The sequence below is a fragment of the Euprymna scolopes genome, chromosome 6, assembly GCF_053919585.1.
Source record: "Euprymna scolopes isolate OS-2025 chromosome 6, ASM5391958v1, whole genome shotgun sequence".
Taxonomy (NCBI): Eukaryota; Metazoa; Mollusca; class Cephalopoda; order Sepiida; family Sepiolidae; genus Euprymna; species Euprymna scolopes.
The window spans coordinates 63,521,407-63,545,096 of NC_136487.1; the positions used below are offsets into that span (position 1 = coordinate 63,521,407).

Sequence of the window (23,690 nt, forward strand, 5' to 3'; positions counted from 1 at the left end):
GCTCGCGATTTGTTTACAAACAAACGTTTGAGCCCTCTACGAGTAGCGGACGAATGTTTATTTAAATAATCGTTCGGATAGGTTAATTTCGGCCACCGATTCCGTAGTCATGTGGGTAGGACTGCCGACTGTCATCACGACGGTTCTAGGTTCGATCCTCGGCTTGGGAGAGGTGTTAGTCTAGCGGCACTGATGAGTTGTGATACAACGAAACAGGTCTGTATGTCGATGACTAAAATATATTTTATAAAGCTCCCCTCTTTGGTAGAGCACTCTTGTAAATTATCTTACTCGCTGCTTAATTTAGCTGAAATAATGCGAAGCTCGCGATTTGTTTACAAACAAACGTTTGAGCCCTCTACGAGTAGCGGACGAATGTTTATTTAAATAATCGTTCGGATAGGTTAATTTCGGCCACCGATTCCGTAGTCATGTGGGTAGGACTGCCGACTGTCATCACGACGGTTCTAGGTTCGATCCTCGGCTTGGGAGAGGTGTTAGTCTAGCGGCACTGATGAGTTGTGATACAACGAAACAGGTCTGTATGTCGATGACTAAAATATATTTTATAAAGCTCCCCTCTTTGGTAGAGCACTCTTGTAAATTATCTTACTCGCTGCTTAATTTAGCTGAAATAATGCGAAGCTCGCGATTTGTTTACAAACAAACGTTTGAGCCCTCTACGAGTAGCGGACGAATGTTTATTTAAATAATCGTTCGGATAGGTTAATTTCGGCCACCGATTCCGTAGTCATGTGGGTAGGACTGCCGACTGTCATCACGACGGTTCTAGGTTCGATCCTCGGCTTGGGAGAGGTGTTAGTCTAGCGGCACTGATGAGTTGTGATACAACGAAACAGGTCTGTATGTCGATGACTAAAATATATTTTATAAAGCTCCCCTCTTTGGTAGAGCACTCTTGTAAATTATCTTACTCGCTGCTTAATTTAGCTGAAATAATGCGAAGCTCGCGATTTGTTTACAAACAAACGTTTGAGCCCTCTACGAGTAGCGGACGAATGTTTATTTAAATAATCGTTCGGATAGGTTAATTTCGGCCACCGATTCCGTAGTCATGTGGGTAGGACTGCCGACTGTCATCACGACGGTTCTAGGTTCGATCCTCGGCTTGGGAGAGGTGTTAGTCTAGCGGCACTGATGAGTTGTGATACAACGAAACAGGTCTGTATGTCGATGACTAAAATATATTTTATAAAGCTCCCCTCTTTGGTAGAGCACTCTTGTAAATTATCTTACTCGCTGCTTAATTTAGCTGAAATAATGCGAAGCTCGCGATTTGTTTACAAACAAACGTTTGAGCCCTCTACGAGTAGCGGACGAATGTTTATTTAAATAATCGTTCGGATAGGTTAATTTCGGCCACCGATTCCGTAGTCATGTGGGTAGGACTGCCGACTGTCATCACGACGGTTCTAGGTTCGATCCTCGGCTTGGGAGAGGTGTTAGTCTAGCGGCACTGATGAGTTGTGATACAACGAAACAGGTCTGTATGTCGATGACTAAAATATATTTTATAAAGCTCCCCTCTTTGGTAGAGCACTCTTGTAAATTATCTTACTCGCTGCTTAATTTAGCTGAAATAATGCGAAGCTCGCGATTTGTTTACAAACAAACGTTTGAGCCCTCTACGAGTAGCGGACGAATGTTTATTTAAATAATCGTTCGGATAGGTTAATTTCGGCCACCGATTCCGTTGTCATGTGGGTAGGACTGCCGACTGTCATCACGACGGTTCTAGGTTCGATCCTCGGCTTGGGAGAGGTGTTAGTCTAGCGGCACTGATGAGTTGTGATACAACGAAACAGGTCTGTATGTCGATGACTAAAATATATTTTATATTATATATATATCAAAGCAGGCTCCTTCAGTCTTGACAGACTATGGATATCCACCAAGGGTTGCTTGCTCATGAAATGTTTGTGGCAGGAGGTGTGCAATCTCCAACCACACCTCACCTGAGATGACATTGATGAATACCAATGGCAAGTGAAGTACAGGACGACGGAATCAAATGCTGAGATAAACGGAGAGAGCACATACAGCGCCTAGAATTCCCAAATCCTCACCCATCTGGTACTAACCAGGCTCAACGTTGCTTACCTTCGGTGATCTGACGAGAACCAGTGTGTCAACGCGATTATGCTGTAATATACACACACACACACACACACACACACACACACACACACACACACCGGTTGTATGGATTCGTTTCCTAAATCCAATGAAACTAGCATGATTTTATTAAAGGGTTCTCAATGCAGAACAGAGCACGTATATAGTCTGTTTGTTCAGATGAATACATTATACTACTTATCACCCTCCCCCTCCTTTGCTATTAATATTATTTTATTTACGTCATTATATTCGCATAATATCTTTATATTTATTAGTTTTTAAAAAATGTATAAAAATTAAAATTAATCCAATATGTATTATTATATATAGTCTGTTTATTATACAAACATTATTGGTTGCATATGTGCATACATGTTTCAGTGAGGTCCCAATTTAGGGACAACACTTCATCAGACCAAAACAGGTTTCAATAGCAATTTTTTTTTTTTTTGGTCTGATGAAGTGTTGTTCTTGAATTGGGACTCCACTGAAACATGTACGCACATATGTAACCAATAATGTTTGTATAATAAACAGGCTATGTATAAACAGGACACTTCTCAGGCTATATACTCAACGAATTTTTTGCTCTACCATCTTGCTATTTGGTATCTAGGGTATTCAGATATGAGGAAAACTTTTTTAATCGGGTTTCACCCGGAAAAAAAGGGATACTAAAGGATCAAAATTGAAAAAGATTTACTTGGGGGCATCGGATTTTTATCTGCTTGTCAACTGTTTCACGGGGGTTGAAAACAGTTTTTAAAGATCGTGGCAAGCTGGTCTAATGGTTATTGCACTTGACTTACTTCTTTAGGTTTTAATTTCGATCTAAACTCCAGTATTTTTTTTTTACTTACAAGAAGTGAATTGTTTAGAAAAACATAATACTCGCATGCACATGTCTATATTTCATTTTTTTTTAAAAGGAATTTAACGTACGTTTAATACCGGGCAATGCTGGGTAATCTAGCATATATATATATATATATATATATATATATATATATATATATATATATTAAGTAATGTGATTTATAATTTTTAAATTTAAAAAATTTTTAAAATTTAAAAATCAAAATTTAATTAAATTAAAAATCAGTTTCATAAGAAGGAACAACAACAAAGTCAATTATCTGTACGATCTTATGAAACTGATTTTTAATTTAATTAAATTTTGATTTTTAAATTTTAAAAATTTTTAAAATTTTTAAATTATAAATCACATTACTTAATATTGAATTAGCTCTAGGACATTTAACTATCGAGCTTATTATATATCTAAATTACAACGAGCATTTCCTGTATTTTAATTAAACTAGTAATTTCACTATTACATTGAAATACACTTAGCTCTTTAGACTATTATTCTAATCTCCTTTAAATTATATATATATATATATATATATATATGCGCGTGTACATGTACATGAATATATATGTATGCATATGGGATTGTGTGTGAGTGTATGCTATACATGGGGAAAGAAAGTCTTTAAAAAAGAACCCTAAAGAAGCCATAAAAACCTTCACCATATGGACTAAAAAACACTCTTTGAAACTAACTTTGACCGGTCACAGTGAAACACTTAAAGTTGGAGACAGAACGTCTAAACACTGAACACACGCATCGCACCACTATGAAAAACATATTTAATATCAGCGGAGGCATATCCACAAACTCCCATTTTAAAGAAAAACTTTTTACGAAAATATCTGAAGAGAGCACACTCTAAGCTCGAAACGCGTTATAAAAATATTTTAAAATAAAAATATGATGAAAACCTTTAAAAAAAACCCACAATTGTTGATGGCTACACTCTTTTAAATATATATATATATATATATATATAATATATATATCCACATAAAATGTGAATTCAACGTATAATCAAAATTATTGAGTTATTGAATCACTTGGAAAAGCCACGAATGCCACAAGTGAAATAGGTTACACTAGATTCCAATGTCTTGGCAACTGACAGGAAATGGAAATAGTTTAAAAAAATAAAAAATAATAAAAAAGAAACAGGTGCACCAGCTTTCTGTTATTGAAGAGAAACCCCTGTAAATGATTTACTCCAAACAAGCTTGTACATAAAAAGTTTCTTCATTTTGTGTTTACTGTTTTCATCAACCATGCAACATGGCCTCTTTTGAGATTGTACCAGCAATTTTTCATCACCATATTTGGTTTAATGTTCGTTTTCCATGCTGTCATGTTAGACGGCTTTGAGAAACTGACTTCCAAACTAACATAACTGTCTAGGTCAGAGTTTCCCAACGGGGTCCATACCACTCAATCGGGGGGGGGGGTACGAAACTTCAGGTGGGCAATGGCCAAATTCGAGTCCCTGAGATTCTTTAGGGGCGGTGAAAGAGTTTCTAATAACATTATTAGGGGGTTTCTTAACCCATTCTCTTTGGGATTCACTATGCACGTGAAATTGATTGCATCATTAGGTGTATCAGAACGTGGCCATTAAAAATACGTGATAAGAACTTTAATAATTCAACTTACTATTTTTCGAAGCTTATAACTACTTGAAAAATGTAATTCAAACTCTAATTTTTTTGCAATTAAAGGAGCAAAGACCAAATTTTTAAAATAATAACAGGTTTATTATGCAATATTTGTTTTTTAAGCGTTTTTTTTTAAATATAAAGATATCAACGTATTTTGACTTGCTTATAAATATATGTGTGTGTGTGTATATATATATATATATATATATATATATAAATGCCAAAAAATCACTTACTTAAAAAAATATACTATTAAATGAGTAGTTCCATCCTTCATTGTTAAGAATTTATCCATATTTATATTTTAAATTCCATGTATTTTTTTAAATAAAAGGATTTTTTAAAGCGAGGGTCGTAGAAAATCGCATTTTCACAGCGTGTTTTGCGCGAAGCTGTAAAGAGCTGCTAAAATTAAATTTATGAATTACGGATTCGTCCAAGGGACATAAATAATGTCTCTTTTTTATTTCGTGTGTTAACTAAAATTAGTATTTTTCATCCTCCGTATTTAAAAGGAAACGCACATTCACTTATAAGTTTTTCCCCTAGAACAAAAAATCCGCTTCATCGATTTTTTAAAAAATTCTTTTAATAAAATACACGTGTTTTTGATTGATATATTTTAATACTTCTTTATCGACTAAATTTTTTTTTAAATATCTAAAAAAGGAAAACATTCAATGAAATAGAAATAATTGCCGTCAGCGTCTGGTATTTACTTGACGATGCAAGCATAACATGAGCTTTCATTTAAAAATCAACGTGGTTTAAAAAAAAAAAAAAAAGGTTTTACACTTTGGACTTTGCTGGTAAATTTCCAAAAACTATTCTATTTTTTGTTTTAAATTAGAATATTTTCTTTATTGATATTTATCTTCAATTTGTGATACATAATACTTTGGCACATAAATTAATTACTAAAATTTTAATAGACATTTCATAATGGGGGGGGTAAATTTGAAAAAAAAAAACGTTTCTCTACAATATTATATTTGGTTCATTGGAAAGAACATAAAATTTCATATTGACCCTGAAAATATCGTAAAAATTGAACCAATAGAAAAATTTTGATAGATTTTTAAAGTTTAAAAATTGAAAAATATTTAACTCGTAAAATTCTATTGATTTTATTACGTAAAAAAATGTCTGCCTGAAGGCACGCCGGCATTTTGTAAACATTTTATAAACACTGTTTTTTAAAAAATAAAACATAATATTTCTATTATCTTTTAAACAACTTTAATAGTTTATTTTGGAAGTATATTCCATACAGAAAATAAACAACCCACTTTAAAAAGAGAAATTACGATTTTTTTTTATATTTTATTCGCAGTTTTCTGTTAGGGTTAGGGGTGTCAAAAATTCCTCCAAATTTCTGATACACCTATTGCATCACACTTATTTTTAATTGGAAAAATTAATTCAAGAATTATACCCTGTAATGTTGACAACGTTTCTCAAGTGTTTCCTGAATCTGATTGATTTCTGATTCACATTTTCAACAATTCTTTCTCATCAATCGAATGGGTCCTGGCAATAAAATGAATGTAGTGAAACGTTGTGATAGAAAACTTTTTCTATCAAATATGGAACCAAATATTCCAAAAGTTATTGTTGATCATCAACAACAATTTGCACATTGATCGGTGATTCCTGTGATTATTATTCTGATTTTTATTTTATTGATTCTTGTCTTAACAATTCTATGATATATTAATTGAACCACTTGATTTATAGTTGTTACTGTTCTTATTCGATCGATAGAGTAGAATTTTATTGAATAAACTATTATGAATATTCAATTATTTATTTTTATTTTAATTATGTACTACCACTACTACTAGCATTGTTATGTGAGGATGCATGTAGGGAGGAGGTGGTAGTAGGTATCCGAATGTTCTAAGGAGTGGGGACATTTGCCGAAAAATTTTGGAAGACCCTGGTCTAGGTCTTTATTCATCCCTCTTTCTTTCAAGTCTATTCATGTTACTTCCTGGACCAGAGTATTTTTCTCTCGACACCAACGCCAACAGTCTACTCTATTTTAAAAATTGTTTTTCTGTATTGACTGTAGTATATTGCTGGTCCTGTGCAGTTCTAGGAGGTACACCTTCTCAAGCTTTGTCTTTTCTTTTTGATAAAAAAAGGGTTATCGCTTGAAGCACCCCTATTATGGAATACCGACGGGGCTGCCAGTCATTCTTTGCAAGCCAGAGTGCTCTTCTTCTAAGATGCTGGCTCTTCAATCCCAGTCTCCGATCCTTGAGTCACATTTTCTCGTTCTGTGGAGTGGTGGAGATAAATTACTTCCTACCATATTTCAATATATCATCAGTTCCAATATAGGTTAGCAAAATATTGCCGTGTATTGGGGAGGGAGGGGGATAACGTACTCTTACAGTATTTTTTTTATATATCACAAACCATTTTGTGTTGAGAAGTTAAAGGAGAAAAGAACAACAACACACAGATGAATAGGAAATTTGATACCAAATTCTGAAGCAATTATGTTTCAGTCAGAAAGTTCTCTCGAGAGTTGAATAATTAAATTTGACTACGGATCAAGTTTCTTTTGATAATATAAACAGTCAAAAGCATAAATTGGAATTTTTTTTTTTTAATCCTTTTATTCCAAGGACATATATGAAAATAATTTATACTAGCAAGATTTGGTTGCTCTCTATCGTTTTGCAATTTAAAAATACCCCCTCTCTCTCTCGACTGATAAGAAAAAGACAAAACTAGTCGATAAGGAAAGGAAGACAAAACTAATTTATGTTATTGATAAACTATTGAAGGGACTCGGGGAGGAGTTATCAAAAACAATAAAATTTAACATTAGCAAATAAGTTTTTTAATAAATAATTTATTGAGACAATGCATATATAAAAAGTAGCAAACATGCTCAGCGACCAGCGTTGCCTGAGAGATATTTCGGGCAATACCGGAAAAGGGGAGAGAAAAGGATTTTATTTTTATGCTCGTTTGTCCGAAAAAAAAAAAAGAAAAAAAAAAAAACTGCTGATTCTTTAATGTCCTTTAACATGCCAGTTCATTGCCCAGCAGACTTTCGATCTGGGCAATTAATTACCGCTACTTATTTTTTTTATTAACAACTTTCGTCCGTCACTATAAACAAACGATAGCGCAAATGTAAATTACGATATAAAAATGGCTAGTTAGAATCAAATATAGATTGGCCAGCTTAAATTCTGTTAAAAACTAACTTCGAAAACTCGACTGACTTAATTTTCAATGCGTATCTATGTGTGTGTATGTGTGTGTGTAAAACAAACAAAATATTTATCAAAGGAACGAATTTGAAAGAAGGAATTCCAGCTAAAAATTTGAAGAATCTCACAGATGAAAATTATTTCTCATTTAATCAAGATCGTTGATAAAATTCCAAAGAAAAAAAAAAAAAAAGAAAAAAATATGTAAAATGAAAAGAAAGACATTTTTTTAATTCCAAAATCCAGAAATACAAACAAAACTGACGTTGGATTTAGTTTCTTAAATCCCATTAATCGTTTATTGTTATCAAAAAGATTTGTGTTGCAGGAGGAAGAAAAAGAAAAAAAAGTAATTAAAATGAAAAATATGTACTACATTCTCCAGTGTATGCGCACACACACACACACACACACACACACACACACACACACACACACACACACACACACACGCATGTATGGTGGCTGTCTACTCAGTTTTAAGTGTTGACCACCCTTCAAAGACTTTTGATGTTTTATGTACTCCGAAAAGTATCAATCCTGCAAGACTGCGGCAGGTTTTAACAGACTCAGTATTGTCAATAATTTTCGCTGACATGGACGTTATTTTTGGAGGCAAAAGCTTGTGTAGATGACTGAGACCAGTAAATAACAGACAGAGATTTCCAAAGACAGTATAGTTAACACACACAATTAATTTTACCTACGGATACTAGTGTGTCATGCTTACGAAATCATGAGTGTAGGAAGTGATAATTACTGGTGGTCGAAGGATTCAACCCCAGTCATAAAGTCATATATATATATATATATATATATATATATATATATATATATACACACACACAAATTATTTATTCCAAAGCTGTACATTACATATTTTAGAGATGTATCATGGTTTCATTGACAAGGGTAGAGCTTTATTGTTTAGAAAAGGCCCTTGAAACCCATTGCAAATCCTCGACAACTCATAGAACATAGACAGCATGAGCAATGTGTCAAACAGCATCCAGTTAAAAGGGGTAAAAGTAATAGACCGAAATTTAGCAAAGAAATGGGTCATTTTGTGAGTTAATTGCAAATTGCGGCTAATTTGAAAAATAAAATAGAATTTTGTTTTCAAAGATAACTCAATCTTTTAAACAAAGGAATATTTTAGTTTTTATTAAAATATCGATTAAAATATGAAAAAAGCTTTAGTATCGTAATAGATGTATTTATCAGTATGGCAAGGAAGGTGTGTAGATATGAATTTAAGATATGAATAGCGTACATATCGAGAGAGAGAGAGCGGGGAGAAATATTTGTGGGTTCACTATTTCTTTGATGCGGTCCTGAGGGTTAGGTAGATATAAATAAGTAGTCAATTTGCCTTCCTGTTTCCAACGCACAATGATGAGAGAGAGAGAGAGAGAGAGAGATGGAGAGGGAGAGAGAGAATGAGGGAGAAAGGGAGAGAGAGAATGAGGGAGAAAGGGAGAGAATGAGGGAGAAAGGGAGAGAATGAGGGAGAAAGGGAGAGAATGAGGGAGAAAGGGAGAGAATGAGGGAGAAAGGGAGAGAATGAGGGAGAAAGGGAGAGAATGAGGGAGAAAGGGAGAGAATGAGGGAGAAAGGGAGAGAATGAGGGAGAAAGGGAGAGAATGAGGGAGAAAGGGAGAGAATGAGGGAGAAACGGAGAGAATGAGGGAGAAACGGAGAGAATGAGGGAGAAAGGGAGAATGAGGGAGAAAGGGAGAATGAGGGAGAAAGGGAGAATGAGGGAGAAAGGGAGAGAATGAGGGAGAAAGGGAGAGAATGAGGGAGAAAGGGAGAGAATGAGGGAGAAAGGGAGAATGAGGGAGAAAGGGAGAGAGAGAGAGAATGAGGGAGAAAGAGAGAGAGAGAGAGAGAATGAGGGAGAAAGGGAGAGAGAGAGAGAATGAGGGAGAAAGGGAGAGAGAGAGAGAGAATGAGGGAGAAAGGGAGAGAGAGAATGAGGGAGAAAGGGAGAGAGAGAGAGAGAATGAGGGAGAAAGGGAGAGAAAGAAGGAGAGAAAAAGGGAAAATAAAATAAAAGAGGAAGGGAAGTAGGAAATGAAAGAGAAAAAGAAAGAAAGGGGAATACAGATAAAAAGAGAAAGAGAGAGAGAGAGAGAGGGGGAAGAGAGAGGAAGGGAGAAAGAGAGGGGGAAGAGAGAGGAAGGGAGAAAGAGAGATGGGAAGAAAGTAAGATTGAGGACGAAAGAAAGAAGGAAAGAGAGAGAGAGAGAGAGAGTAACCTGCGGAAAGTAGACAACAATAAACGGTGAAGATCAAAAAGCAGAGTGATATTCATTAAAATTAGTTAAAGCAATGCGCGCCTTGGTCCCGACTATTAGCGGTGGCCCCGGGCAACCAAACAGACAATGAAATAAGATGATAATTCAAAAACTTGAGCGATGACGAACTAAGGTGCGGAGGATAACAAAAATCCTAAACACGCTCTTAGTTATCTCACAGCCGCCATATGTTTTCCTTGGCCTTCTTCTATGAACTGAACTTGCTATCTCAACTGTTCTACATCCACGAACTCATCCATTCTTTTCAACGTTTTCTTTTTCTTTTTGTAAATATCACAAACGTTGTCACATCTCCAACGATGAAATCTTATGTGCTTTATCATGATCATTTTTTTTTTTATAAATAAAATAATTTTAACACAAATTGGGAATTATATAAGTAGAATCGACCCACGGAGTGAACGCGGTATTTTGGTGAAAGAGTCTAGCGTAGTGCAAGTCAAAAAGTATTGAAAAATTATATGACAACAAACGCCCAACTCCACTTCAAACCATTAGGGTTTCATGTCTAAAGCAACAAGTGGACTTTTTGTAATCTATGTTGAAGCAAAAAGTATAAATTGTATAACTATTTGAAATTTGATTGAAATTGTACCATCTTTTTTTTTGTCTAAATAAAATACCATTAAATTCTCTATTTTGTCCAGATTTAGTCTTCCTCTATGTGTAGAAACAAAAATAGAAAACAAAAATGTTTTAATCCAACTCTTAATAGATAAAAAACACAAATTGACAAAATATTCGGTACTTATGAAGAAGAAGCACTGTGCTTTCGTCGGAATTTTCTGGACAATTTACGTAAAACGCCGAAGGTGCTGAATGAAAGTTTCTGGATTTTTTTTCTTTGTGTGTGTGTGTGTGTGTGTGTGTGTGTGTGTGTGTGTGTGTGTGTGTGTGTGTGTGTGTGTCGCTGACAATTTTATTTTTAATGAAAAATATATTATTTCTATTCTCACGAATTGAAATCACCTCGAGTTGCAGAAATTAGGAACTCGGGTGATTTCTTGAAAATTTATAACAATGTAGTAAATAATGGGCAATCAACAATTCTCTTACTATCTGAAAACCATGAGGTTATTTGTATGGCAACCGAGAAGACTAACATACTGGTCTGAAGGTCTGCTTCCAACAAACCACTCCCTCCTAAATTTCCCTTTACACTTAATGATCTGAAAATCACCTCTTCGCAAGTCCGATATCGTAAAATCCAAAGACCTAGAAGGCATGTGAGACTGATGTCATCCCTGCTATATTATTAAAACAAATGCTCTGCTGAGGTTACCCTGGTTCTCTTCAAATTTTTCAACAAATGCCTTATAGAATCTGTCTTTCCTGACTGCTGGAAAACTGTTCTGTGGTACCAGTTTTCAAGAATTCTGGGAAAACACTAATCTACTTAATTATCGTTCCATTAGCCTCCTCCCTCTCTTTGCCAAAATTTTTGAGTCCTTAATCAATTAAGCACACATCCATTACCTTATAAAAACTAAAGGTCTTTCAGACCAACAATATGGATTTAGGCAAGCCCGTTGTACTGCAGATATCCTAACTGTAATCTCTGATCATAAATACCACACACTAGATAAAGCAGGAGAAGCTAGAGCAGTAGCCCTTGATATATCCAAGGCCTTTGATAGGGTCTAGCATGATGGTCTCCTCATGAACATGAAATCATATGGTATTATTGGAGGAATACCTAACATAATCAAACCCCTCTTAGAGAAGAGAAAAACTCAAGTTGTCACCACGGCAAACATGATATAATTGTAGGTGTGTGGACCTTTATTATTCTTCATATTCATAAATGGCTTCCCTGATAACATTACCTTCAAGATAGGTAGATTTGCTGATGACTCCATGTTCTATAACAGACACGAAGAGAAAACGAATGGACACATATCCAAGGCAATGGTTGAAACCTTAGAAAAAGACCTCCAAGTTTGTAGTGGAATGAGGACTTAAATAGATGGTTACATTCAATGCTACCAAGACTTAGCTTCTTTCCTTAACAATGGCAGGAAACCTTCAACATTGCCATGGCTAAAAATACACTCCCTGAAGGCTTTTTGTTCAAACTCCTCAGTTTAACATTTATAGGCAACATGACTTGGAACAAATAGATTTAGGACATTGCCAACGTTGTTGTGAAGAAAATGTTCTCTCTACATGCTAGAAAATTACTCATACCTGAGAGTATCATGTACCGTTACAAAGCTACCATTCACCTGTGCATGGAGTAATACTGCTGTATTTGTCACTAGTCTTTCACTTTTAAGGTTCAAAAGAGAGTAGTCAACCTAATAGGACCCACACTATCAACCAAACTTCTTTTTTTTTTTTTTAAATCAATTTTCACCCCAAACAAGACAGTGCCACTTTGAAGTAGTGGGCTACTATTAGGGACATAATTTAGGGGCATTATGAATGGAGACGAGTAGCAAGATGTTTGTTCACATTACACTTGAACTTCTGCATATCAGTACAGTTGGGAAAGCAGAATCACGGAAGGGAGTTCCAAAGACTTACAGTTCTGGGGAAGAAACTACTGGAGTAAAACGCTTTCTTACACCTAGGGATCTCTACTGTAAAGGGGTGGGACTTAGTTGCTTGTCGGGTTTATCGGGGGTAGTCACGTCGAGGAGATACAAGTGCTTGTAGTTCGTCAGAGCATTCACCATTAAAGTACTTGTAGAACAGGCAGAGGGATGCAACATTTCGTCGATGGGACAGAGGCTGAAGCCTAGATGGCAGTTCAGGACCTATCAGGTTGGCGACTCTCTTTTGGACCCTGTCCAGGAGTGAGAGACAAGCAGCAGATGCACCAGCCCAAATGTGATAACAGTACACCATACATGGGCGAATGGTAGCCTTATAGAGGTACAGGATACTTTCAGGTGTAAGTAATTTTCTAGTACGGTAGAGAGAGCCCACCTTCTTTGCAGCAGCCTTGGCAATGCTCTCAATGTCTATTCCCATTCATGTTCCCTGTAAACGTTAGGCTGAGGAGTTTAAAAGAAGTACTTTCAGGTAATGTGCTCTTGTCCATTGCTATTGGTGGTAGAGAAGGTTTCTTGTAATTATTAAAGGAAACAAGCTTAGTCTTGGCAGCATTGAATGTGACCATCCAAACTCTAATCTCCATTCCATTGCTGAAATGTTGCATCTCTATGCCTGTGTTACAAGTATTTTAATGGAATGTGCTCCAACGAACTCCAAGCACTTGTATCTCCTCAACATAAATACCCCCAACAAGCAGAAAAATCCCATCCCTACACTGTAGAGATCCCTAGATGATATTTAAATTCTATTTAAATAGTTTCTATTTAAATAATTTATTCCCTCGAACTGCTACAATTTGTAATTTCCTGCTTTTCTGACTGTACTGATATACAGAAGTTCAATTATAATGTGAACCGACATCTCACTGTTCGACTCTCTATATAGTATCTATGTAAATTTGGTCCCATATGTAGCCCAGTACGTCCAATTGGCACAGAGGCTTGTTTTAAATGAAATAACAGTAAATGCAATGAAATCTAAATTGAAAAAAAAAAAAAAAAATGAAAACAATATTCTTTTCGTTGTTATGAAGAAAGTACAATGAATAATTATTTTGAAGCTTAAAAAAAAAAAAAAAAATTAAAATTTCAAACCAAGAAAAGAAAAAGAAAATATTCATTTTAAGCTAAGTTTAATGACAAAATAATTTTTTTGAATAACAAATAATTTTTTTTTTCTTTCATGATTGTTTCGTTCAAATCAAGATAAATATTTAGTTTTTTATTTTAATAATATTTTTTTATACTTTCATAGGCTCAGCATTGTTGCATTTTATGTAAATTGTCAGGAAAATTCCGACTATTATAACACTGTTCTTAATCTGCATAAGTACCAGATATTTTTTTTATGATAATCGATAAACATTTTCTGCAAACAATCTAAAATTTTCTGCAAACAATCTAAAATTTTCTGCAAACAATCTAAAATTTTCTGCAAACAATCTAAAATTTTCTGCAAACAATCTAAAATTTTCTGCAAACAATCTAAAATTTTCTACAAACAATCTAAAATCATCAATAGTGTTAAAACTAGTTATTGTTGCACAGATAATGACAATATAGATATAAAGATCATTTATAGAAGACCATACAATACAGAGGTGTATGTTTCTATATCACAAGTAATCTCATAATGAACAGATCATCATGAATTTTGGAACATGTCTAAATTTTCAAATGGGAGATTGTGCCCTTATTTTCCCCTTAAAAACCCTTAAAATACTCATAAAAAATTTAAACGTTGGTAATATTTAATAATTGTTCAAATTTCACAATAATCGAGAATATCAGAATTTTCACACAATTTCCAGACCCAACTGCATAAATTAAACTAAATATATATATATTTGGGTCCCTTATGCTTAGAGGCCTTTCTCAAAATTGATAATTAGTTTCAGCATAAATCCTGTACACATAAACATATAAGCATAATAGCATACCCAACATATATATATATATATATATATATATATATATATATATATATATATATATATAGAGAGAGAGAGAGAGAGAGAGAGAGAGAGATAACCCACATATGTGTATGTATGTGTTTCATGGTATGTTGAAGAGAAATCAATAAGTCGTTTGTTCATAAAAAATGCGAAAGTTAGAATACAAATTATGTATTTAAAATTATGCATTGCAGATTTCAGAGACGTGCCATAGTTTCTTTGACACGGGTAGACCTTTACTGCTGAGAAAAAACTCGTACATTCCATCTGAAATCATCATCAAGGAAAAAAGGGCAGTTAGAAACATCTTTTTACCTTGAGAAGCTGTGGCGTGGTCCCTGGACTTTGTAGATCCGTTTTGGACGACAGTAGTGGTTTGGGGGTAATGCCCAGAACGACTCGAAAATTATGGTATAAATTGTTTATGAAAGTTATGTTACAGCAAAGAACTAAAATGAAATATATGAAACAGGTGTGACTACGTATTAAAAATGAAAATAAATGAAACATTGAGAAATATTATTCATGTTCCATTATTTTGAGCAAATAAAATTAATAATTTTAGGATTTCTTGTAAAGGAAATGAAAAATACATTTATGTGGTAAAAGTGCTGGTTAAAAATATCATAGTCAATAAATTTAAACTAATTATTACTAATTAAATAGGCTATAGTTATTATTGTTGCTCACTACATGTTCTCACAAAGGTCATCATCAGAGATTGCTCACTGACAACAACGAGTGGTGTTCCCTGAAATCTGGATGACTACAAGTCTCCTCAGATTTCCAGTACTCTCCACACACTTTGGCAACCTTTGCAAACAAATCTACATCTTTGCAACAGACACCTGCCATAGACTTCTCATTAGCAATTACCATTGGTCATCATTAGAATTTGGGTGGTAATAAGCGTCCCCAAAGTCTCAGTCCTCTTCACTCATCTAATGGAGGTCTGGTTAGTGCTGTCTCTCCTCGATTTTTCCATCTTCTTTGACCCTTCTCAACTATTTGGTGTGGTGTCAGTTGATGCCAACACTACAATTTTGTTTTTGAGGGGGAAGAGGGAGTTAACTTAAAATTATACAGTTTCAGTTTTCTTGAGTCCATGTAGTGCTCTATCTTTTTGTTTTACTTCTGTCGCAGTTTCTATACGGTCGGTTAGCATTTGTAACTTATGTGGATTAGCCCCCAAAACGGTTTTCTGCCTCCTTATTATTATCTATATACTATTCTGCTAGTTTCTTCTTTAGTCCATATGTCATGCTTTGAAAAGGGCCACAACTTTTGAAGGGCGAGCTGCTTCAAAAAAGGTCAAATTTGCGAAATTTGGTCTTAAAAAGGCCAATCTGACAACCCTAGACAAAAAAATATGAGAGTGACCTCCCTTTAATATAGCTTCCTTTTCGAATATTATAATAATAAATGATCGTTGTTATAATGGTGTAAGAAACATTGTTTGCCAAGAGGTGCTCGACTGCAGAAATGAATATTGTGCTACATAGTTCAATACAAATAATAAAATCACATTGTAAAAGACAATATTTTTGTCTTTTACAATGTGATTTTATTATTTGTATTGAACTATGTAGCACAATATTATTTTCTGGGTATTTATTATTACTTACTAATATCTGGGTCAGTTCTATCTTTAATATACAATGGGCACTATTTTCATAGAAATGTTAAACTCATATTTGCTGCATGCTATTGTTTTAGTTCTGTCCCCCCCCCAAAAAAAAAAAACCCTAATTTTGTTGTGCTTTTCAGAAAAATGTCACTTTTATCAAAATATATTTGTTAATTCAATATATTTCTCATTCCAAACAATTTCCACGGGTCCTGCTAGTTTTTGTTATAAATTTATTTTAAAAATATATCTTTTAAAGAATTTTGGGTATTTATCTATATAAAGATGCAGGTAGAATTTTCTCATTTGTTTGCTTTGAATAAACATAGGAATAAATAAAATAAAGCGAATAGTCTTGATATTACCGGTTCTGTTTTCTTCTATTTTTTTTTTCTCCTTTTCTGGATTAAATTTATTTTTTTCTTTTCTGGATTTAATTTGATGGAAGAGTATTTTTTTTTTTTTAAGTTGCTGAAAAACGTTAATCGTGGCTGAGGAAGTTGAGTTTTTTTTTTTTTTTTTTTTTTTTGAAGGGGCTATAAAAACCAGATAAAACTAGTCCTGAAAAAAATAGCCTCCTCATTTGTTAGTTAATATCTTCAATTTAGCCGACAACAGACCCCCCCCCCAAAAAAAAAAAAACTATTAAGTGGCTACATGTCATTCAAATGCTGCTAGGTCGAAAAATGAGTTTTAAGCTAAATTTATATGCTAAATTGATCCCCACTCTAAAATTGAAGCTTTTATTTTATTTTTCAGAATGTTTTTTTTACAATTATGAAAAAACAAACAGCAAAAAACATAGGATCCTAATGTACAATACCGTTTCTTACACATATATATATATAGTGGTTTACAACATTTTTTAATAATCAAATGAGATTTGGGTAAAAGTATAGTGAATACTAGATAACTAGTAAGCCAAGTATAACAATTTATTCCAAACGCATTAGAATGAATTAGAATTATTTATCTAGCTAAGTTTTAACGTTTTATAACGCGCTTTGTTTCATTTTTTCTTTTTCTAGACATTCAATATTTAACAGCGGCTAATACCTGTGGATGTTCGTCTGTCGGATCGACGAAGACCATCTGATTATCCTGGAAGGAAGATAGATAACACGCGCTGAATTTTGAAGCAAGGGTGGCGCAATCTCTTCCCACTCTTCTCCAGTGTTGGCACTGCTTGATTTCTAGAAGTAAGGAGAAATCCAAGACCGGAAACAGTGTTGTGATGAACAGAGAGCACATACAGCACCTGGTATGGTCACTCATTTTAGAACTGACCAGGCTCAACGATGCTTAACTGCAATGATCTAGCGGGAACCGGTGTATCAACATGATTATGCCGTATACAGCCAAGGCCTGTAGGTATGTTGTGACCACCATTTAATATCAAGGAGACAGATTTGGTAAACGTCAAGATTATAGTATGGTGAATTTTTTTTTAAAAGGCGATATGCAATAGCTCAAAAACTGTATATTAAACAAAAATATCTTCCATGAAGAAGAATGTTGTCGGCCATCTTGTTGACTAACAACTCGTAAAAAAAAAAAAAAAAAAAAAAGAAAAAAAAAAAGAAGATATTTGAGATGAGAGGAGATAAAGTAAAGAACTTTTAAAACTACTTCAAACACACACACACACACACAAAAATGAGCTAGCTAGGTAGAAAAATAACTTTTGTTAGCTATGGTAGCATTTATTTATTGTATATTTGAATTATTTTTTACCCTTTTGTTCGTTTGTTGGCTTAACTGCACAAGCCCGCTCCCCAAAAATGATTATGACATGCTGAACGTAATCGAGCTAAACTCTAATAAGTATTACATATTAATGGGGACAAAACATCACTTTTTAACACTTTAATTTGGTACATCAGCTTATTACCAATAACCAATACAAAAAGTGGAACAGAAACGAGCTGTAATGAAAAGAAGTAAAGCCTTTTAGTGTGTTATAAAAATAATCTATTTAAAACATTAAGCTATTTATAAAAATGGTGCTTGTGCAGTTTAGGAACTTCGCTATTTTTTCAATAGGATTTCCAAGTTAAATTCAACTGTTACAATACCTTTTGCTTAGTTCATCATCATACCGTATGAACCCGAAGATTCTATTGTTGGAATTGGTTTCCTCGATAGTTTTCTAGTCAGAATTCTTTCTAAAAGGACATTGGATACTTACGAGTGAGACCACGTGAAGATTGCCAGCATCCTAAGTGAAAGTGATTTTTGTGGAACGAACTGGATTCGAACTTGGGACTCAGATCGTCAGTCCGTGTTGTGTTGACCACCACCACCACCACCCAATTGTTAGGTAAAATTGGGAATAAAAATTCTCCCTTACCATGTTAAAAATGACGGTATTATTTCAGCACGGTCCGTAAACTGCACAAATAGCATAAAAAATTTGTTTTCTCTTTAGTGAGTTATAAAAATTATTTTTATCAAAGTCACTAAAATACTTTACTTGTTTTCATACAAACGTACTTCTGTTTCCGTTTTTTTAGCGATTAACGTTGCTCCAATTACTTGTTTAGTAATCTAGGAAATGAGCCGATAACACTAGCATATTTACTCGTGCAAAAAGCGTTTATCTTCAGATTTCGTACATAATGCTAAATTAATTTTAACTGCATAATCATAATCTGATACAAAATTCTGGCGCGTAAAACGCTAGATCACGTAATATTATTTTAGCCGGTGTAATGGCCGCTTTTCTGGAATTATCGTGCGCTTTTATCGATCCGGTTGTTGCAAGTTCGAACTGAAAACAATTGGGTGCCAGTTCAGGGTCCAATTAAAAAACACACACACACACACACACACACACACACACACACACACAAAATACAGAAAAAAATGTTTTATGATGTATGTTCCCGTTATGGAACAAAAATATCATATTCCAAAAATCACGTAAATTGATCAATTAATCTTTTTGTTATATGTAGAGAAAATCATTTTTTGTTGCGATTTTTAGTGATTAATCGTAGCTATTACAAGACTGATTTTAGAGTCTCGGTAGTTTAAATTGAGTTGTCTCTCTTTTTGTAAAAATGTTCGGGTCTGTGAAAAACGAATATCACATTTAAATTTAGCGCTGACAAGTAGTTTTCTTGTATATTAAGACAATTTTTCCAATGTATTACTTCTTAACATGGGGAGGAGGGGTTGTTTTGTAACACGCGTGCGCATTCATTAGTACTTTTCAGGTGGGAGAAAACATGGCCTCCGGTAAAAACATAATTACATTGGAGGTGAAAGTGCACTGCCGCAGTCGCACTGGTCGCGGACGACCACCCAAAGATTTACCTTTAAGAAGTTGATTATGGGGAGGTTGAAAATAAGAAAATGCCTTTCGGAATAATCACCCATAACCTAAGAACGGCTTTTGGAATAAACACTCTTTGCAGGTTGGACAACTAGTGCACATTGACCATCTTCGGGTGTTCCCAAGTGCACTTTCACAGCATTGTATAATAATAAACGTCTTAATATCCAGAAAACTACTTGTCTTCGCCAAATTTGAATGTGATATTCATTTCAGCATACCCGAAAACACACGTCGTCAAATTAATGGTGGATGCTGTGCTGAGGTGGAAAGAAAGTAAAAAAAAAAAACAAAGACAATTTACGTGATTTTTTGAAAGATGACATTTTCGTTTCGTGACGGGTATGCTGTAGTATAAAGATACTTCTCTATTTTTCGGTTTTTAATTAGGTTGAATTCTGGACTTGTACTAGAATCTGTCATTTATGTTGAAAATTGAGGGGTAAAAATCCAAGTGTCGAGACCCTCAGATTGAACATAAAAAATGATAGTTTAAAAAAAAAAAAAAAAAAAAAAAAAAAAATACTGTAAGAAAATCAATTGAGATTGTCGGACTGACTTGACTTCCTCATCTTGGTTGTTATAATCACAACGTTTCGGCCGTTTTGCCCTCCGGCCTTCATCAGGTGTTTTGTATCGAACTTGGGAACCGTTTGTTAGGAGTCTCGAACCCAACCCTTTATTATTATTACGGGGGTACCGTGTTCGGACTCCAGCTAGGCTCTGGGACATAGTTGCTGATTCTGTTTTGAATGTTACTTTTCACTGCCTTCGTTCAGGATTGAACTCAGCACCTTTGGGTAACTTTAAACTTTGATACAACGTCTAGGACCACTCGGCCATATGTCACTAGGACAGAGAATCAGCAACTATGTCCCACTGTCACAGAGCCTCCTAGCTGGAGTCCGAACACGGTACCCCCGTAATAATAATAAAGGGTTGGGTTCGAGACTCCTAACAAACGGTTCCCCAGTTCGATACAAAACACCTGATGACGGCCGGAGGGCAAAACGGCCGAAACGTTGTGACTATAACAACCAAGATGAGGAAGTCAGTCCGACAATCTCAATAAACGAAAACACCTCATCTAAAAAATACAGACAATTACTAAGAAAATCAAATTTACGATTTTTAACGATTATGTTTAGTAATTCGATCAAGTAGTTTTTATCTGAGAAAATCAAATTTTATGATGAAGGGCGGGAGGGGGACGGTGTACATTAAATCGCAATATTTGATAAATAAATCGAGACAATTCAAACTCCGGAGATATTTAAAATCAGCATTCCTAATGGCTATAAAATACTATTAATCACTAAAAATCGTTAGGTGCTAATGCACTTACTGATCCGCGCTATTTTTTAAAATCGTATTTCCAAGTTTAATTAAAGTTTTATGATATGTTTTTTTAATTCAATTGTAAGGTTAAAGTACAGAATAGATACAACACACCCTCCCCTCCCCATGTTAAGAATGGCTTTTTAAATTATAACATTATTATTTCAGCACGGATCAATAAGTGCACTAGTACCAATCGTTAAAAAAAACAAAAAAACAATGATTTCCTATATATAAAAATACAAACTACTATATCAATTTACGTGGTTTTTGGAATATGTTTTTGTTCTGTAACGAATACGTATACCATAATTTTTATTCTGTGTTTGTGTTATGGGGGGGAGTACAATCCATAGAGCCACAGAAAAATGCTAAAAAACAAACAAGGCAAAATAAATTACTTTTCTACCTAACTGAATAATTTTTAGCGTTTTTATTTAATGTAAAATCTTCGTTGGGTTCGAAAAACAAGTAGTGTTGAGCGTTACGTGAGAACAAGAAAAAAATGACCGCGATGTCTCTTACATCTTTGAAGTCTCGACAATGACGTGAAAATAAAAAAAATTGAACAAAATGGTGGCAGAAACCGACGCAATAAATGTCACGGTAACATTTATTGGATGGTTTTCTACCACCATTTTGTTTAATTTTCTTTTTACAATCATTGTTGAGACTTTAAAGATGTAAGACACATCGTAACCATTTTTCTTGTTTTCACGTAGCGCTCAGCAGTACTTGTTTTTCGAATTGTATAAACATTATACATTAAATAAAAACACTAAAAACTTATCCAGTTAGGTAGAAAAGTAACTTACCTTGCATTTGATAACATTAATTTGCTATACATTTGATTTTTGACAACTTTTCATACCTTTGTGGATTCAGTCCCCCTTTTTAAAAATTAGGTTGAATTCTGTACAAGAACAAAAATCTAGTTGATAACGAGGAATGCCTAGGGTACACTTAACTAATTTTGCAAATAGATGGTGAGCTTCAAGTAGATAACGCTTCACTTACCGATAATTTTGTTAAGTAAAAATAATAGCCAACGTTTTGGCCGGCATCGTCCTTCTTGACCAAGAACTGGAGAGCAGAATAATGCCAAGGTCTGGTTGCGCTCAGAAAACAACAGAAAAACGTGTTCTACAAAACAACAACAACAAAACGAATCTCCTACAATTACAACCAAGCCTAATAATAGTTTGTAAGTTTAGGAAAACTGACACAAAACACCAATTCTCTCTCTCTCTCTCTCTCCTCGATTACTACTAGTTGTGAAACTGCGAGTTGGAAAAGAAAGAAGAAAAAAAAAGAATGAAAAGAAAAAGAAAGGGGGGATGTGTATCATGTATTTGTTGTGCCTGTTGCGTAGAGTACTACACCAACCATTTTTGGCGAACCATGCTTTACTTTTTTGGCCGAATCCACGTGTTTCTTCCTCTTCGTCTTTTTCGTCTTCTTGGTATTACTCACGCTCGATGCAAAACACCCAACTCCGTAGGCATACGTCATTTATACGAGAAAAAAAAAAAAAAATCCGGCGCGGCTTTCTTTACAACTTACTATTTTTGGCTGCTGTCCTATCCCTCTCCATACCCCCCACGAAAATAATCGAGTGGGGTAGGTGTCTAAGCCGAACCGCACCCCGCAACAACCGTTTACCAACGTCTTTTTATCACTAGCCACCATCAAATCAACTAAGAAGTTTTTCGTTAACTTCACGTATGGGATCTCGGGTCTATAGATTTCTACTTTTATTCCCTCCCCTTTTCCTCGCGGTTTGACTTGAAAGAGCCAATGTATATATATATACATATATATATATATATATATATATATATATATATATATATATATACTAGCAGAAGTACCCGTCGTGTTGACTAGGTTAAAAAACAGCCTACAGAAAATGGACTGTGATTAATGAAAGTATGATAGGTTATGAAAAGGAGAGGGTTGTAAAGAGATAAATTTTGATACTCAAAAATTTTACCCTAAGCAAAATATGATGAAAGTAAAGATAATTTTCGCGAAAATATATTTTTTTTATATCAACTTTGTTTCCATTCGTAGCCAAGAGTGACCAACAAAATGATGTTTCCGTACAAAGAGAAAATCTTATAAATATACAAGAAATAAATGTTACCATAGTCAATAAAAGGTTCATTGGTTTGTATTTTTAAGTAGTTTGTAAAAAACAAAAAAAATTTTTTTTACGAACCGGTTTTAAAACAATCAAAATGGCAGCGACTTTGAAATGGGGAGCCCCGTTTTCAATTTGAAGGAGGGGCACCTGAGCATTCTGTGTTAACAATTTAAGAGAGTTCCGTCAACGTAAGGAATATTTATAAACATATTTTAATGTTTTCCGTTATTTTGTGCTTGAGGAATATTCGATTATGGCATGTGTAGTTTATATAAAAATTCATTTAAGTAGTTATCGCCTCAAATTTCGTTTTAATTTCGGTTCGCTGAAATTATTTAAAGTAAAGAGCATTAAAAACTATTTAAAAAAAAACATGAACTGAACTTTTATTGACTATGGTAACATTTATTTCTTGTATATTTATTTTTTCGGGTAGTCATTTGTTGGCTTTTCTGCTAAACACTTTTACTAAATAATATCGACCAAATATCGAAAAACAAAGAAACAAAA

General features: G+C 34.3%; 1 protein-coding gene across 10 annotated transcripts in view; it reads right to left on the reverse strand.

The window, feature by feature from the left end:
- The window catches only part of LOC145277659 (uncharacterized), a 589,250-nt gene that overhangs the window by 282,865 nt on the left and 282,695 nt on the right, over positions 1–23,690 (reverse strand). For 2 of the 10 annotated variants that reach the window (XM_080129313.1, XM_080129298.1), the window contains exon 1: positions 22,052–22,291. The exons of 7 other annotated variants lie outside the window; for them this stretch is intronic. The gene's annotated coding sequence lies outside the window, so the exon portion shown is untranslated. Of the gene's footprint in view, positions 1–22,051; positions 22,292–23,690 lie in introns of those variants that run through there. One more of the 10 variants, XM_080129299.1, reaches the window with a different exon arrangement.